Raw genomic sequence first — 18,130 nt, forward strand, 5'->3', positions numbered from 1 at the left:
AAAAAAAAATTAACCCCCCCTAACATCCTAGTTCTGTCTTGTAGGTGAAAACACTGCACATCACAGGTACAAATCATGCCAAGCAGCCAGTTGTTACATCCTTGTCCACTGATGTAGGCTTCAATTCGACAGCTAGTGTACGTACCTGTACCTTGTTACCTGCCTCTCACTTGAGGGGAATGCTTGGTACAACTTCCAGTGTGAGCTTGTGGTCTTTCTACTGACACAGTTTAGGCAGGTTTTGTTTCCTTTTGCCCTTTTAAGAGATTACTGTCTTCAGAACAGTGTTACTGCTTGGATTGTAATAGCACCTAGCGCACGTAAATAGATTCTTTAATATCTTTTCTGTTGTCATTTTTATTACTGACCTTTTTACAGCGTAAACACAGAAGTCTATAGAAATACAATTCCAGCTAGTATTAATAAGTCAGTCCAAGCTAAGCCAAACCAATCTATAATGGTTTATTTTTTATTTTTTCCAGATACGGAGAACACAGGTTCAGGACTCACGAAGCCTACCTAAAGACTGGTTTGCTGCTTTCTCAGTTTTACTGATGGCAAAGGTAGGATGGTGGGTCATGTCCTCAGGATTACTGAGGCTGCAGTCAGTGAGTAGTACTGGGTATTTAATTATTAAAAAATGAGGCTTCCTAATTAGCTTTTATGAACTACTGATTTGTCTTTGGTAGCAGGGAATAAGACCATATTTGGTAGCCTCATGGATGTGATGGAGGATGAAAGATTGTTCTGGCTGTCCATTTCTGTCCTTTATGTATGTTTTATATTAGAATGTTCTAGTTTCCCTGCCTGCTTTTCTTAGCTTAGATAATGCCACTTTTTTCAGCAATCAACTAGGTAAATAAGAACTAATTATTCTGATTTACTTTTCAGACACCTGGTGAGGCAAGTGAAGAAAAGCAGTCAGGGACCATTCAGAAGGAAAAGAACCAAATAAAATCAACCTGTGTTTAAGCAGGAGATTAGAAAAATGCTGGAGTTTACAACTGAGGCATTTGAAGAGTAGAGCATTTGTAAGGCCCCCACTAAAGAATCTGAATTGTTCCTTTTGTGGAGATTTTCTTGTCAAGGCAAAATAGACAGTATTCCAAAATGCAGGAACAAGCTCAGCTTCAGGAGAGAAACAGAAACTTTTTTTTTAAAAAAAAAAAAAACTAGACCTAGAATTAATGCAGCCTTTCTAATAGAGTTTTCATATTTACTTCTAGCAACTACTAATATCTAAAGGTAACCAGTTAACCACTCTTTGCCTTCATAATGGGATCATCTGGAGATGAGTTACCTCCTCCTCTGAAGTATGTTGCAATCCAAAGGTAGGATCTTCTTCATGTAAAATGTGGAATATGTGTAAGTAGCCGTTGATTCTTTCATATTTTTCTTTCCTACCTTGACAGGAGAAGCTGTTCCAGGCTGTCCACATCTTGCTTCTGATTTTTTTTTTTCCAGGATGGAGTTTGTGTTGTTGTTGTTCCCCTCTTTTTCCCTTCAATATCTTTCATTCTGCTAACCACTTATTCTTTATCTGAAATCAATAAGGAGAAAGAAAAGAAGAAACATCTCCATTAATAAGCCTGTATAATTGTACATGTTTTTGAGAGACTGGTAATTTTGGTTATCATTGAAAGCAAGGAGGAAAAAAGTCTTGCTTCTCAACAGACACATTCACTCTTCAAAAATTCTGTGATCTTCTTAAACCATGTGTCACGCTTCCAATCCGCAGTGTGTCAGGGCTAACTTTTGTTAAGTGTCATGTACCTGTTAACTGGAACTCACTGGGATAAAAACGTGCTCCCAGGCTGATAGTACGCATTGTTCAGAGCCATCTTCTGAGCTGCTGCAGTCACTGGTCAGGTTTTGAAATACCATTTGAAGATCAGCCAGGTGCTAGGCAAGACATGTTTTGACCTGGAAAGTGATCTGATGTGCAGTTGCCATCTTTCTTTTTTTTTTTATGTGGTATTTGGTACAAATATTGATGTTAATGTCTTACGGAAAATGGCACTGTGTAGAGTAGGGGTTCTGTTACAACTTTGAACTAAGGAGTGATGAACAGAAGTGTCACCTTTTTGCAGGATTACCTAAATGTTAGACAATTATCTTGAGAGTGTGATGGTCTGAGCTTTTAATTTACATTGATGGTACGCGATTTTTTTAAATACTGTTCAAAGACTGTTAAGAGATTTAAAAAAAAATACCCAAAGAATACCTAAAACAGTCCTCTTTAAATATATATTTTTTTCTGAACTAAAAATAATAATGGGCAACCTCTCTTTCTCTTGTCATCCCAAGTACAAGGTATACCCTTTATCAGACTATCTGCTGAAGGCATGACTCTGTAGCAACCTTTCACTTTCTGAGAGATAAAACCCCTAACTTTTATGGTTCCTGAGGGAATTTAGCTTCTTCCTATTAAAAATGAATAATAAAATTCAAAGCTTTCATCATAATGGGGTTAGGAAGGAGGTGTTTCGCTTTTTATAGCTATACCAATGATCGAAAAGCGAGTTGAAACCATCGCAAAATTAGGGAAGAGGTCATCATTAGAAGGCAAGTGAAAAGAAGATTTTGTAAAAGCGCTTTTGGATTTAATTCAAAGATTATTTCTTGCTGGTGTCAGTAAGCAGGCCATCTGCATTTCATGTCAGAAATGAAACAAAGGGATGGTGTGAAATCTCCAGAAATGTAGGGGAAGAGATACTTCAGCAAGAACAAACCCTCTGCAGATGTTTCCAGGATCAGTATGCAGTATGATTAATACCTCTCCCTCTGCCCTCAGTTCCTAAATGACAACTCAGTACCTTTATTCCATATTGTGGAAATGGCAAGAGAAGTGAGAGAATTTTGTATACATTGGTCCCTGTGCACTGAAAAATACAGCAGGTACCTGCAGTAGGCTTAAAAGACAGCCTGCAGTAGTCACAGCGGACATGCAGTGTTCTGAACAATTAGATCTCTGGTAGCATAGAAAATGAGACCAAAAAAAAGGGAAGGGAGGGACTGGTCTGGAGAGAGCCAAGAGCAGTGCTGATTATTTCACCACACACCTTTCTCCGCCCTGATCTCTAGATCCAAATCAAAACTCTAGAAAGATTTTTCTCTACTTTTTTTCAAATAATTCTGTTTTTCTATGCATTTTTTCATTTGTAATACCTGTTCCAAATTAGCTGTGCTAACAGAACTGTATTAAACTTTACCAGTGTCAGGAATTGATCTGAGCAAACAGTAAGAATTACCCGGAATCCTTTCACAGGGGACTGTAATCTCCAAATATATCTGTTTCTCTAATAGACGAAAAAACCCTACTTCTACTTCAGCTTGGAACTCCCCACTCCTATGACTCACTGTGATAGTTTGTACAATTTATCAGTAATGAGCTGCTTAAAGCATTATGGCCATAAATGCTTTTTTATGATTGTGGAGCAAGAAAGCTCACTGCTGGTATAGCTGCTGCTTTGTGTTGCATTTGCTCTGCGCCAGAGCCAGTACTGAAGAAGGAGGAAATGCTGAATACCGTAATGGAGTTAAGGAGCTAGGTAGCAGTGACATCTTCGTCCCTAATTACACATCTATGATACTGATTTTTTAGAATTGTGTGTTGCATAGTAGCAAACAGTCTGCTTTTATAAAAATCTGTGCTTTCTGTAGAAATTGTCATCCTAAGAGGAGAAAATTGTCACTTTTTGGTTTCTGGATTATTCTGGAAGTCAGGGTGAAATACCAAGTAAAAATGAACTACCTGGTGTTTGCAGTGAATTGATTGTTCGGTGTTCCCTTGTGATTTAAGGATCTGCCTTTTTTGCCCTCTAGATGGCTGTCTTGTTCTCTTAGAAGGAACGCATTACCCAAAGAGTCTAGCAGAGCTGTAAGAGAAAGTTTTTAGATCGTCACAGTTTTTAAATGTTTACATATTCACAACGTGTTTATGAGCAAAAATGTCGGGTAGGGAGGACTATATGACTGAAAACCTGCTGTGAACAACTGTGAGGTGATGTCTTCTGTTGCTGTGCTCGAGGAGAATAAGTACTAACTTGTTGGGAAGCACTGAAAAGATTACCTAGTACATTTTTCATGAAATCAAAAAAACTGGTAATTTATTGTGGGAAGAAAAATTCCCTTGTGGCCCCAGCAGTAGTAGTATTTTTCCCTCTACTTAATTGTATAGGAATTTTGCTTAGTTTAAAAACCTCTTGAAAAACCTTTTGACTGTAGCCAGAAGTGGGTGTGGGCTAAAGATACTGAGGGAGTGTTCTTGCAGCATTTGTAATTTATCACAACTGTCTTATTCTTATTTTTTTTCTTTTGAAAAGTCTTCTGGCTTCAACTTGAAAACTTCTATTTAGATGAAGTAAGTCTTCAGAGGAAACGTGTAGAGGATTATCTTTAAGTGGACTGTTGTGAATTAATTCACAAAGATGAATAGCTCTTTCAGACACTTTATATAAGGAGAGTCACAATGCAAAAATCTGCTTATTTTATGAGCATTGATGTTTAAAAAAAATAACCCCCCCAATAAAAAACTGATCATATGTTCATTTTGGCTATTTTAATCATTTTTACAACATAAGAGTTTCCTGAATATTAATGACTGCTCATGACACTTTGTTTTAGCAGGACGGTATTTGTAGTTAAGTGCCATGCCACAGCTAGTGCTCTGATTTTTTACATAATTCTTTAATTTTATATAATTTGGTAAAAATTGTGATTTTTTTTTTTTGGTATTTGAATTTTGAAGCATGCGTAGGGTTGCTCTTACAGTTATACGTGATGCTTATGGCTGAGATTCTAAGCAGTGACTCCCTGAATCCAACTTTGTGGGATGTGTAAAATGGCTGACCTTGTGCATTCTTATTCCAGTGCATTTTTGAATACCCAAATCGTTACTAACAAGTCAGGCTTTTAACCAGATTTGTCACTATAACTTCTTGTAATTCATACAGTTGATACTAAATAATTGTTTAAGAAAACCAAATCTTAAGAAATCATCAGTCAGCAGTGTAGAGTAAAACTTTGAGGCTTTCAGTTTATACGTAGGAAAATTAAAAGTTTTGTTTCTTTGTTTACTTCATTTGTATGGTGAGATAAAACTGCTTAGCACTGGAAAGAGCAAGTCAAGTGTTTGTTGATCAGCTGGCACTTATTTTTATTCACAAGTAAATCCACATAGAACATGACCTTGGTATTTGATCTATTTAAGTACAGAGAGGTAGAAGGATCTACTCTACTGTTTTCTGAATTGTGATTAAGCAGTTTCATTTTTGCAGTGTTCCCTTTGTTTCTAAAAGTCATTATATCATTTTTTCCCTTTCTGAATTACTGAAACCAGTGTTATCTCATTAAGTGGCATACTGAACAAGCAGTGCCCTCCTTTTGACTGCAGCACCGATCTTGCGGTGTTTAGAAACAACTGCGTAGTTAATTGCTTTTAAAGACAGTTGTTAAGAGATGATGACTTATATGATTTAGCATTGATTAAAATAATTGCTTTCTGGAAAAGAATCTCTTGTCTAATAAGTTGATGCTTCTGAAGGGCAAATGTTAAGATTATTAAGTATCCTTCTGTCATGAAGAAAGGTGCTGGTTTCCATAAGTGACGATAATTAACACATTGGGATAGTAACTTTGGTTAGGAGGTGACTAGCTTAATCTGCTTCTACTGCTTACAGCAGGTCATAATGTTATAGATAAGCAGTTATGCTTACTCCATGATTAAGGATGAATCATGTTTGAAAATCATGATGTAAAGCATTCAGTGATCTTATCAGTCATTCATAATAACTCCCATGTCATGCAGACTTTTTATGGAAAAGAGCAAAGTAATTGGTATCCGTCACATGCACTTGTGTTAAGATCACAATTTCCATGACAGTACTGCGCTTTAATAGAGTCTGTCAACTTAGCTTAGACTGTAATGGCTCACAGCACATCAGTCTTAAAGAATACATGAATTTATTATTGAATAAGTTAACTACAGTTTTACAGAGAATTGTGCTGCAGAACTCTGCTAGGGTCAAAAAGTTAAATATAAGAGTGATCCAGTGCAATTAGGCCGCACAGCTTCTCAAGTAGTAGGATGAGGATAAATGGTCAGTTCACTTAATGAAAAACAAACAGACAAAAACACTAAAAAACACCCCCCTGCCCCCTTCTGGTGTTAAGAATGTAGACAAGAAGTTTACATTTCACTTTATTGCGTTATATGCATTTATTTAAATTAGGCAGTCTTAAAAATTCTATGTATTTCCAGCTGAGTAGATGGCTTGGCAACATTTTTCAAAAGCTTTGAAGCCTGAAGTTGTTTGGACTTTCAGAATTGCGTGGTGCTAGGCCATCTGAACTGTTTGTTATAAAAAGTCAGAAAACTTGAGGAATGAGAGAAGGATTAGGGTTTATTGATGGAACGTCCTTCTTTGTATGAGAAGGATACATCATCAGAAGTAGTGACTGTGAAAGCGGTCATGTTTGAAGAGAGGAGGAATGTATTGATTACTTTAGGAGTAATTTATTTATTACTGTGAAATTATTCAGAAGTAAACAAATGGAAAATTTGTTGGGGGGGAGTTTTCTTGTTTGGAAGATGTTTTTTCAAGTCAACAGAAAGGTGATTTTCACTTGAATGTCTGTGTTAGAGTCTTTCAGTCAAAAGTTGATTATTTTTTTTCTTGTATTGCATTCTATTTTCCTGATAGTGTCTTTTTTAATAATACTTGTTGAAAATGTCAGTGCCAAATACAAGCATATCCTTTTCTCAGACTTAATTGAAAATATTATAAAGACAAGGTGAATTCAAATAAAGCTCTGAATTTTATGGTCCAGCTTTGGACCTTGCAGACCAACATGCTCTCACAGATGTGGGGTGGAAAGCTTATCAAGTTAATCGTGTTTTCTTTATTTCTTCTTTTTAATACTATGTGCATAATGTGAGATATACTGAAAACAGGAATCTCTTAACACCAGTCTAGGATAGGCACACAGGTGAGCATCGATTGACTTTTTCCACAGCCTCAGAAATCGTGAATGTCCTTGTTTCAATTTTTTTTCCCCTCACGCATTTAATTTTGTTTTCTTACATTTTCTGTCTGTGAAGCTTGCTCCCTTTAGCCTGCTGCCATATGCTGCTAGTGTGAAATGATGTTTGCCATCTAAGTGAAGAAAAAAGGGAAGTACCATGGGTACAGGTATATCTACGGTTTAATGGCTTGTGTGACTGCAGTTTATGTGAATACACCCGAGCAATCTTCAGTTCACTTGGACGCTGCTGACATTGTGACAGCAGAATGGAGTTGTGGTACATGCTAGAGAACTGGAGAAAATATTCAGGTGTTCGGAACATGCTAAGATCCATATGAACTAGGCAGTTAAGTCAGCTTAAGTAAGCTTGATTGATTTGAAGGTAGCTATATCCCAAGGAAAGAGGCATGATTGGAACACTTGAGGTTTCCAATCATGTAAAATTATAGTAGATATAAGGTTGTGCTGTCATATTCAGTGTTTCCGTAGTGCTGTTCTTCTCCGATTACATAAAAATACTGCTCTTTTAAGATCATTGCTGTCTTCATCTTTTTTATTTTTAACTCTTTCCTTTCTCATTTCTTACTCTTTCCAATAGCAGTGCTGATAGGGTCTGCATAAGAAACTATGCAAGTTCTAATGTGTGCCCTCCTTTATTTTTTTTCTGCTAAGCCTGCAAGCCAACGAAAATATGAACTGAAGACTTGTATCGTTTGCCATTCTTGTAAGGGAGTTAAGTACTTTTTTGAGAATGATCAAAGGAAGATACTGTATATAAATATTCTACTTGTACAGTGCTGCAAACTTCGCTTTCACATTTTTTATAAAGTTAAAGCTGGAGGTGAATTTGCAGACTTTCTCTTGCTTTATTAATTATTTCCAGATTAGTGGCAGGTATACTTTGCAAGGATGCAACCGTCTCTGTAATGGATCAGAGCAGATGTGCCTTTATGGGGTCTTCGCAGTCAGTCAGTTTGAGTTTCAGGTTTATTCCTGTACAGAACCTACTGTGTGTAATTCATTTTACAAAATCTGTCACAAAATTTCCCATCTTTTACTCACACTCGAGTGTTTTTTTTTTAGTATCTGCTATTGTATTAATAAGGTATATATAAGTAACTAGCTCTGTAGAGGATTGTTTGTCTAGTTTTACACATACAGATGGATAATCTGTAAACAGCTTCAACTTTTCCTGACATAATCCTGACATCATCACACTAACCATCTTCCATCTGCTCAGGAATCACTTCTGTGTTTCTCTGTATCTTTTGGAGATTCAGCTTAGGAGAACTGTATGTGCGTATTCTAAATCTTTTGTTTTTATTATCATGTATCATGTTTTTTCTCCAGAAAAATAATAATAAAGTTTACTAGCAAAAGGTTTGTAGCTACACAAAGGATGAACAAAAAAGAGTAGTAGTAGTAACACGTACATGACATTGCGTTATCTGCATATGTCTCAAGACACTGGGGCATTCTATTGGAGTGGCATAACAGCATGAAAAAATGCAAGTCTGGCGGCAAGTTTGTTCAGTATGTTTGTTGAATTGGGTGCTGCTGGGTGATTAGTAGCTGGCAAGTTAGTACTGCTCTGTGTGCGTGTTTAAGGTGTAACTGATGCGACTGCTTCTTGGTTTCAGTAACATTCATCACCTTCCCAGAACTGGCCTTCCCAGTGGTGCATGAGAATATAGATACAAGGGATAAAAAAATCTTAGCTGGGTAGGATGGAACTTAATAAGTGAGTCACCATTTTTGTTCTTCTCTTTCTTCTTATTAGTTCTGTGTAGGATCATAAATGAAAAAGAAATGTGTAAGGTATTTTCCCCTGCAACCTCTGTTGGTTGGAATGCAGATGACTATGGCTCTTTATTAGGATTTGATAGAAGACTGTATCTTACCATATCTGATTCTTCTACATAATACTCTGCCTTATCATAAATTTTATGACTACCTCATACCATAAGGTTATTAAATGCGAGCATATGGCTTCTGCCCTGGTGGCAGCACTAAGCACTCTGACTGAAACGCACCAAGCATTTGGAGGAAGGAAAAGGAATACAAAAGAACATACAAAAAAAAAAAGGGGGGGGAAAGAAAAAAACCTATAAAATGATAATGAGGGAGCATGCAGTCCCTCTCAGCAAGCAGCTCACCAGAGCAGAAGTGTGGCCTCAGTCACGGCACTGTGACTCATTATTAGAATCCTTTGCCTAAAGGCTTGGAGCAGTGATGCAGTAGAACTTCACGCTGAGAAGCTGATAGCTCGTTGGAGTGACTGTGAGACTAATCAGGCAGCCACGGCTGCTGAAGGCTCGCGCTTGTTTCATGACAGACATATTCAGAGTCAAACATTAAGACTATCAGGTTTGGTGCATTTCTGTGAGGGCACAAAACATTCCAGCTTATTCGGTATGAAATGTTGTTGTTGTTATGATAATAAAAATTATCATCATTATTACCAGCCTCATTTCTCAGGGGAATAAGAAAATGTCCTTATGGAACTGCTGTGACTCTGACATCTTGTTTTGTAAAATATTTCTCTGATTTGGACAGGGCAGGATGTTCCTTTTCAACATTAGGAGAATGTTTTCCTATTAGCTTAGGAAAGACATTACTAGAAAGGCTATTCTTCTAGTGCTGCTCTCCATCATTAGAGTGACAGCACAGGAATTATTATGTTAGCCTGTTACTAAAAATTTGGTACCTTTTGCTCATTTTCTATTCCTGATTGGTTCAGCATCTTTGCTTAATGTAACTGCCACATAACTCCTCTTTTGTAATGATAAAGGTGTTCTTCTTTGGTCACCTCGTAACATTGCAGATTCTTTAGCAGAGTATCTAAAAGCCTGTTGAATTGAGTAGAATTCAAGTTTCTTTGTTCTTAACTGTCTTGTGGGTTCTTAGCCGCATAGTTGTTTAGAAAGAGTGCAAAATTTGAGGTTAAATGTAAGCAGAGGCCTCCAGAAAAGAGAAGCCAGAGCCTGTAGAAAACCAAAACGCAACCTGCTAGGTTGCACAGTAGGCTGTTATTTCAGCGTCTTAGTGCCCATGTCTTGTGTTTTACTGTACAACATAATACGCTGCTTTCAGTCATGAAAAAATGGTCTTAAGATAAACAGTGGGCTTAGGATTTCTTCTTGTTAATGATTCTGATACCTGACCTCTGGACATCACCAGGACAGATTACTTTTTCTTTCCTCCATACAGAATCCAGCAGGGAGGAGGTTCGTTTCTGTATTGTCCCATCAGGGTGTAAAACAGGCTCCTGAGAATGTGGAGGTTTGAGTTTAAAGCCCTGCTCCTAGTAGACAGACAGAACGTACTTAAATTTGAGTGTACTGCCTCTCATGCTGGGGCTCTCATTGCTAAACTTTTTACCATTACTCGTAAGGCAGGACTGCGTCTGCCACTTCACCATCTTTGAGAGATGCAGTTTGGTAGTTTGCAGTTTGCTCTAGTGCACTGGTCTCCAAACTTCTTTCATGGCGCACACCTATCAGTGAAAAGAAAATTGAGCACCCCCCAATATGTTTGTCTATGAATTATACGCATGTACTACTGCACTAAAATGCGAGGGGCATTATGAAGTCTAGGCAAAAATAGAAATTAAAAAGGAAAATGATTTTTTTAAATTTTATTTTATTAATGGTATAAATATGTGTTCTTCTTGCACCCTGGTGACTGTATTGCACTCCCCTTGGAGACCGCTGCTCTAGCGACTATCTACAAGCTTAGCTGTTGCAGGGGAAATGGGCAGAAGGCTGCTGTTCATTGAAGTCCAGCAGAGCTGAAGTGCCAGCTGTTAGGGTTTAGATGGCTCTGTGTCCAGAGGCAGAAATTAAAGTGCCTTAGAAATTTGCCTCGTGGAAACCTAGACAGAGAATTCAGATGCTCCTCAAAGTTGACTAACAACTGAATAGAGCATTTGGGAATGAGACTGATAGGTCCCACTTGTGAACTTACTGCTCAGTGCTTACCCTGAGTTTTTCAGTTCCTTTTCTGAGAATCTAAGAAAAGAGCATGAGGTTCTTTATGCCTATTTGCATGACCTAACCAATAAAACTTATGCATACACACAGCAATGTTAGGAACAACAGTTATGAATTCTTGGGATTTTTATTTGTCTTGCTTGGAAACATGAACTGTCAAGATTTGGAAAACTGTTTTCTAAACCAAGTAGTCATGACACATGCTTTTGTCATCTCATTTCTCCCATTGATTACGTTTGAAAAGTAATGAATCCAGGAATGGTTTGAAGAAAAACGGTATGGGTTGAGATGTGATTAAAGCAGAGATAGTGTAAAGGAGGGCATCAGATATTTTACTCTGTCTCTTTTATTTGAAATGAGTAAGCGTACACCCTCATATGTTCGTGTGACAATATACTTGACATAAGCAGCAGTTATACTTAACTATGACTTTGACCTCCTTGTGGCTGGGTTTAAATATAGTTTAAAATCTGAGCAAAACAAAGACCTAGATTTGGATGCATTTTATGAATCTGTGTTGTTACACAGCAGCTATGGAAGCAAATGGACTACTGCATGTGCTATTTCAGATGCATGCAAGTCGGAGACTTAAATATATAAAATAGTACCAGCTAATAATTTTAATGTTTTGGAGGTTTGCAAATATTATTTGTGTCTGTGTGTACTTTGACCTGTTTGAAAATTTCATCGTGCTTTGGAAATGTTAACTTACCTAGGGCCTTACACTCAGATGGAAAGTATTAGTGTCGGGGTTTATTGACTAGTGAATAGTAAGTTGCAAGCTGTGTGACCAGAATATGTGCAGATGATTTGCAGATTGCAGTACGTGTACGTGATTGCAGTTTGAAACATAGGAAGTAGGTGTCTCTGTTCAGATGCAGGTAAGTTGCTGTTTGTACAATGCAAATGCCAAGTTGGCAGCGCCAGGTAAAAGCACTTTTGGTACATTTTATTTAGGACTTGAATACTTGAAAATAGTGCTACAAAGAAAATCAGCTAAGGAATGTCGATACAGTTTAAAATGTGGGTTTAATGGAAATACAAAGAAACTATATTTCTGTGGAACTTGGGAATACAGTATTCATCAAGTGCCCTGGTTTTTAGGGAAATGATCTGGGGTTGCTGTAAGACCTTGCAGTGCAGTGACAGTTACCTGGTCTAATTTTTATATATCGATAACGTTTCAGTTACTCGATAGGGTCTGATACTGCTGACCACAACAAATAACACGTGACAGATTTTGTGCTTTCTTACCTGCACATAATTCCAAGATGTATCTTGATTCATTTTATTTCATTTTCTCTCAGTAGGTGAGAACAGTATAGGAGTTCTGTGTGATGGGCTATTATGATACGGATTATGAGGGCAGGTATCTGCCCCTTCCATCTTCCCTCCTAAATTTGTTGAGCTTTTCTGTTTAAGTTGGTTCTCAGTTTTCCTTTTCAATGGTATTTGTTACCTGAAGCAGTTCATTGGACGTCTTTCTTTGTTACTGGCTTTTATAGCAGGAGTTATGGTAAACATACAATTTTCTGTCTCCTCTTCACAGTATCCCCTCACTCAATTTTCCCCTCAGCAGTCTCTTTCTAAAGAATTCCTTGTTTCACTTCTTAAAAATAAACTTCAAAAAAGATGGCTTAAAAGTCTGTGAAGTGCATCCTTCAGAGCTCTAAATGGCTAAAGCACCAGCGAGAGCCTTTTGACTTTCCTTCTGTTTATTGCTTTGGGCAAATAATTTGGTTGAAAATACGAACATTTTAGTGAAGTGCAGTATGCTGAGAGAACATTATCTCTTAATTTTAAATATATTCTGAATACAGGTAGAATGTGAGAATTGTTTAACATAATATTCCAGTTTAGTTATTGTCTAACAGAATAAGAAGTCCCAGAGGAATTTTGTTAGCAAGGTAAAATAGAATCACATACATTCCTTATTATTGCAAAAGTTTCCTTAATCGCATTGTTTAAACTTTTCAATACACTCTAATGCTTATTAGTGGTTTTTCATTTTGAACTGTCAGATAATTCCTTTTGCTAACTCTGGATAAATAGGACTCTCAACACTTTTGGTTTTAGTTATAGATGATGTATATATGACCAGACAGCTGATATAATAAAGAAGTATTGTGTTTTCCACTATGTTCAACTTAAGGGTTCAAATGTGTTAATGCAATTGATTTGATTGTAATATTTTATAAAAGTTTCTTGCACTAATATACTGTTAGTGATTCTTGTTGTCGAAAGTTATGAAAGGAAATTAAATGTACTCTGAGCTGTAATGACAACAAATGGTCAGAGGACATAAAAATGGTCTCTTTTTCTTCCTGTTTTTCATTAAAAGCTGTACACTAACAAAAATCTTAATAACAAGAGGCATAGAAATGCATTTTCATTTAAATGGGCGTGTGTGAGAGCTGAGGAAATAAATAAATTTTTTCCAAGATTTGGAGTATCAATTTGCTATGCAATTTCCAGTAACAGTTTCCCTTTTGGGCTATGTTTTCCTTTTATTTCTTTTATTTCTTTTTTTTTTGGTCAATTTGAAATTTGCTTTAGGTTTGAGTCAGAAGTATTCTGAGAGAAGTGACTAAGGATCTTGAATAGATCCTTTTATAGGGAAAAATGTCACTTTTTTATTAAAAAAAGTTTTTTTTCTTTTTTGGGAGGGGGGGCGTGGGGGAGTACTGAACTTGTGGCTAGTTGGGATCTCTGTCCGTCAGTATCAAAAAGTCTTCCAGTATTCAGAGAGGAAGATGATAAATGAATAATTTCCTGTTTAAACTTGTAAGTGCATAATGACACATTTCATCATGAATCTTCAAGTCTAGCATGAGTTTTTAGGATTTGAACTTTATCGATTGCTTTTTTCTTGGAAATGAAGCAAAGGAAATAAAATGCTGTAACTTGCTATTGAGGCATTACAGTCAGGCTAAGTGGTATTGGATAAAAGCTAATAGATTTTAAGGTCAGAGCAGAATCTTACCAAATCTGAACTACTTAAATTAGAAAAAAAAACAACCCTTAAAATTTAATAACATTTTAGGCAATGGAAAAATTGAGAATAATGGAAATGGGACAACCTAATACTGCGTGTGAACTGTTAATTCCTTCTTAAATCCATTAACTTCTGAAACACAATGTTCTATATTTGGTTTTCTGGAGAGAAAGGTGGTTGAAGGTATTGAGAAACTGTGGACAATGCACTGTTTTAACTGGATTGTCTCTGCTATTAAAAAGTGGTGGTTTAGGGTGTGGTTTTTTCTTAAACTCTGTCTAATTTGTATGTATTTAGCTCTTTTCAGACTGGTATTCAAAAGCGTGCATGGTATTTGACATTCTCTTTCCCTGGAGATCTGTATACCTGATGATGAAGTTAGTTGTTAGTATTTCTTGTTTAAGAGGCTGAGTTCTGCGAGACTCTTGTAATGGTGAGGTTCTGTCTGTAAGTCTCTGTTGTTCCTTTTAAACAGGAACACGGTTAAAACCGGTAATACACTTAGGTTGATGAGTTCAAACTGCAGTACTGGGGTAATTTCCCCTTGTCTTCTCTATACCTACATTCATCCAGATGGTGCTTTCATCCATTTTTCCATAGCATCCCAGTGGAAGCTCAGATTGGAGTGCTTCCCTGGATCCTTCTCAGCGGTGATGTTCTCCCAAGGTCTTGTTAGAGTAAGGCCAGGGGAGACCACAAGGATGCTCAGGGGCTGGAGCCCCTCTCCACTGAAGACAGGCTGAGAGAGCTGAGGGTGGCCTAGAAAAGAGAAGGCTGCAGGGAGACCCTACAGCGGCCTGCCAGTGCCTAAAGGGGGCCTGCATACAGGAAGGATGGAGAGGGACACTATCAGGGAGTGCAGCGATAGGACAAGGTAACAGCTTTAAACTAAAAGAGGGGGGATGTAGATTAGCCATCAGGAGGAAATTCTTTACTCTAAGGGTGACTACACTGGCACAGGCTGCCTAGAGAAGCTGGAGATGCCCCATCCCTTGAGGTGTTCAAGGCCAGGCTGGATGGGATTTGGGCAGCGGGGTTGGATCTTCAAGGTCCCTTCCAACTAAAACCATTCTATGATTTTCCTATTCTGTAACTGTGGCTCTAATCCCTTTTCTATATCCACTCTTTTGCATCTGGTTGTGTTAGAGTACAGCAGAATAGAATGTATTAGAATATAGTAGTAGTAGTCAAAAATCCACAGCACTTTCTGTGCCTGAACAAATTCCATCATTAATAACTTTGCCAATCCCAAAAAGGATGGAGAGAGAGGACTTAAGCCTGCAGAGGTGTGTATTTGTTTAAATAGGTCAGTGTGTAAGACTTTTCCCAAAGCAGAGGATAATTTTTCTGGCTTTATATAAAGTGTCTGGGGCCTTTTGGATTTACACAATTTTAAGTACTGAAGGCATTATGAATTTTTTTTTAATATCATAGACTGTATAATAAATGCTCTTGATCAACCTTGGGATACTGCTTTGGGTTTGGCTAAGTGGGCTTTCTAGGGATATCAATATAGGGATATCAGTTGTTTATTTGAAAATGTAGAGAGATGGAGAATATATACGCTTTTTCTCTAGCGGTGTGTTTCAGCTGTTGATTCTTCTCTTTAGTGAGCACAGCCAATGTTGTTGCACGGAATTTTAATAACCGTACTCATAAATCCAAGATAGAAAATCCAGGCAAGCATAAGATAATCGGAAATCACTGATGATAATTTCTAGTCATTTTTCTGGCCTATGCAGAGGCATGGGATGGTGCTTCGTGTCTGGTCTGCTCCCCTTAACCTCATGAACGGTTGTAAATAATTGCCATTAAAAGAAATTGCCTCTCTTCAGAATTATTTTTTTTGAGATAATTAACATTTTAGTAACTTACAAGGGGCAGCTTATCATGTGCAAAGTTACTTCGCATGTATTTAGATTCTTTCCATTCCCCTTGCTTAAAACCTAGCAGACAGGTTTTTCCATGCTTTTCTAGCTCCAAAATGCTTACAGAAAACGAGTGACCACTGCATTTGAACACAGAGCGTGTCCTTCGTGCCAGCTCCTCTCTGCAATGCTATGTGGCTAAAATAGAATTCTGCTGGAACACTGAGTCACGAGGGCTGACCCAGCAGAGCGCTGTGTGTGTGACACATAATGAAAGGTTGAACTGTCTGTCTCTGAGGTGGCGTAGCAGATCAAATCACAGAGGATCAGGCAGAGATATGTTGCCTTGCTCTGAGTGACAGAAGTTAATAATTAGTGACAATGATTGACAGATACACTCCATCTGCCGCTCTGACGCCTAGGAGCAGTTATTCCACAACTGTCTGCAGGCACAATGAACTCCTCTGGGAGAGAAAGCTGCTCTGTGATTGACAGCTGCCTCCGAGAGAGACAGGCCACTGACAGTAAAGTCACTGTCAGCAAAAGTGTTGAAGTCTCCCCCTGTTCCCTAGAAGTCTCACTAGCTGTATACATTTATTCTCTTTCATTTATCATGTCAGGTGTGGTTTTAAATACATTACTTGCTAGCCGTTTTCTTAACCACGGGTTTTTTTCAGTGGTAGAAATCCATACAGTGAGATGACTTCACCTAGCTCTAGCTGAATTAAGTACTAGGCACTGCCATGCTGACATAGCTGTAGCTAATTAATCTGTCTGTCTGTTGGCAAAGAAGTCTTGCATTACTTCCTCTGTATATTGATATTTTGAATGTTCATGTAACAAGATTTTACATTTTGAATATTTTCAACAAATATTTAGAAGGTATTTGCAATTTAACTTAAGTCGTGTGCCATTATCCCTTTTTACGTGTAATATTACAGTAGAAATAAAGATGATTTTTACTGAGATTGTAAGCTGTAGTTCCTAGACTTTAACACATGCAGTAAACTAATAACTGTAATTTGTAATGTAAAATCATACTTAATAGTCAAACCAAATTTATTCTGAATTCCGTAAGAGAGAAGCATAAGAAAAGGTATTGTAGCATGCTTAGAATACATTTCATCACTTTACCTAATTATAGCTTACTTGTTCTATGAAAATAAGTGCAAACAGCATTAAACTCCAGTAGGTCTCATTCCCAAGCATAATGCTACCAGCCGTCAGTAGTTGGGAAAATCTAGGAGTTCAGTTTTTCAGAATGCATTGTTGTTGGTTTTTTAGTTACATTAGCAGACTAAGTTTTCCCAACCCATATATGAAATTCCAATTGTCGAACACCGGATACCAAGCCGTTTCCATTTAGTGGGAAGCAGGTTGTACTCTACCACCCTTTTAAAAAGGAACCTTGTGCTCCATTAATAATTACCGACTTTCTTCTGGCAGTTGGGACCACAGAAAAGAATAGAGTTGTTACTTCAACAAATTCCCACAGATCCTCCAGTGGCATTCTGTTCTTCGCAGTGTGTATCGCTTGTACTTGGAGGATGCTATTTTTGCACTGCTTTGTGAAGCTCTAAGGTGAGGTCTTGTTTTGTTAGTCAAATACTGTGTACTAATTAGAGGAGATCTACATTGAATTTTGTTCCCATTTTCTTTCCTGTTTTGAACCCTTCTCCCTATTTTTCTGTAGCTACATAATTTGGATTGACTGATTAGATAAATGGCTAACAAAAGTAAAACAAAACACTGGAAGATGCTTCTCTTTTGCTTATTTTCATGATAACCTTTCTTTTGGTCTGTAAGGATAGTTACAATGCTTAAATTTCGAGTTTGCTTGTTTTTTTAACTTTTTTTTTAATTTTGGTGGCGTTTTAAGCTATTAGCTAATCCTCATGAATAGGTTGCATGTTGTGATAGCTGACGAAAGTTAGCTGGATCCAGTCAGGATGGAAAACTTGTTTGTAGAGAGGCCTGTTTAGCTTCCATCTTCCTGTTGCTACTCTCTTGCTGTATCCCAGTGCTAAAATCTCCGCTGATTCTCCTGTCAGGCCAGGAGGAAATACAGAAGTATGATAAAAATAAGTACTAGCTTTGGCGAAGCAGTTCCATATAGAAGAGCCACCACATGGTGAAGTTTAAGAGGTGAACGGTTCCAGGACCACTGTGCTCATGGTTAGTAGGTATTAGGATGCTTTAGAGATAAGCATCTTCAAATTGTATTATAGAATAGTCTTAAATTATAAATG

The 18,130-nt window shown here is 37.5% G+C and overlaps 1 long non-coding RNA gene across 1 annotated transcript in view; it reads left to right on the plus strand.

Annotated features, from left to right (window-relative positions):
• Positions 1–572: 572 nt before the first annotated feature.
• The window catches only part of LOC106037989 (uncharacterized), a 118,793-nt gene continuing 101,235 nt past the window's right edge, over positions 573–18,130 (plus strand). The window contains exons 1-2 of the long non-coding RNA XR_010826521.1: positions 573–1,031; positions 1,227–1,331. This is a non-coding gene — a long non-coding RNA (uncharacterized lncRNA). The remainder of the gene's footprint in view (positions 1,032–1,226; positions 1,332–18,130) is intronic.

This window comes from Anser cygnoides, chromosome 24 (assembly GCF_040182565.1).
Source record: "Anser cygnoides isolate HZ-2024a breed goose chromosome 24, Taihu_goose_T2T_genome, whole genome shotgun sequence".
In the NCBI taxonomy this organism is placed as follows: Eukaryota; Metazoa; Chordata; class Aves; order Anseriformes; family Anatidae; genus Anser; species Anser cygnoides.